Source organism: Dipodomys merriami, unplaced genomic scaffold (assembly GCF_024711535.1).
Source record: "Dipodomys merriami isolate MVZ:Mamm:240054 unplaced genomic scaffold, mDipMer1.0.p SCAF_113, whole genome shotgun sequence".
Lineage (NCBI taxonomy): Eukaryota > Metazoa > Chordata > Mammalia > Rodentia > Heteromyidae > Dipodomys > Dipodomys merriami.
Genome location: NW_027202416.1, coordinates 3442204 through 3443416, shown reverse-complemented (window position 1 = coordinate 3443416; position 1213 = coordinate 3442204).

The window sequence follows — 1213 nt, the reverse complement described above, 5'->3', positions numbered from 1 at the left end:
CTAAAAGAATATAGGTAGCATTGGTTTTGTGTGTGTGTGTGTGTGTGTGTGTGTGTGTGTGTGTGTGTGTGTGTGTGTGTTTAGCAGTCCTGAAGCTTGAACTTATGGCCTTCATCTCTTGCTTGGCATTTTTTCCATCAAGGCTGGTACTCTGCCAGTTGATCTACAGCTCTACTCTCAGATTTATTTTTATTGTTAATTGGAGATAACAGTTTTACATACTTTTCTACCTGTGGTGGCTTATTGTAGAACGTGACTATTTGGAATGTGTAAAAAATGTGTGTACAGATAACTCTACCATAAGGCTGACTTATGTTTCTTCAAGTGTATATATAGGTTTTCTTGGGTGGAACTTCCACACTGATTTCTGTTGTGGCTACACTGATTCACTAAGTTCCAACATTGTGTAGAGTACCTTTCCCCAACTCCTTTCTGGTATTTGTGTTTTCTTTGATAATAGACATTCTGATTATGTAGAGATGGAACTTCAACATAGATTTGATTTGCATTTCCTTGATTACTAAAGATGTAGAATTTTTTCGGGTATTCCTTAGACATCTATATCTTTTTTGGACCTATCTAGTCAATTCACTTGCCTATTTATTAATAAGATTATTTGATCTTTGGGAATTTCATATTTATTTATTTATTGTGAAAATACAATACAGAGAGGTTACAATTACATGGGCAAGGTATTGAGCACATTTTTTATCAAGCATTATTGCTTCCTCTTATATTTCGCCTTCCCATCCCTTCTCATCTCCCACCTTTCACCCTCCACCTTCCCAATTTCCCCAGGCCAAAGTTCTAAAGTTCGTTTTTCACATAACGACTTGTGTATTTCACTGTAACAATGTATCCACCTGTATCTCTATTTAAATGATTTGTTTTTTCCCTTCCCCTTCACAAATTATACCAACATCAAATACAGTGAAAACAGGGGTCATAATTATATTAAGTGAAGTTAGCCAGGCACAAAGAAACATAGGTCCCTTATTTGCAATAACTAGTATATATTTTTGAAAGAAGCAGAAAAGAGCAGATAAGTTGGTGTTAGGTGAAATGAACCCCAAGATAAAGATTCAAACGGTTCTTCTTTCTTGAGATTTTTTCTAACATATTCAGAAGATTTTTTTTTTTTTTTGCTTTGCATGTCTCTCCCCCACGGGTGTTTAATTTTTTGAGTTTATACATTCTAGATATTATGATTTCT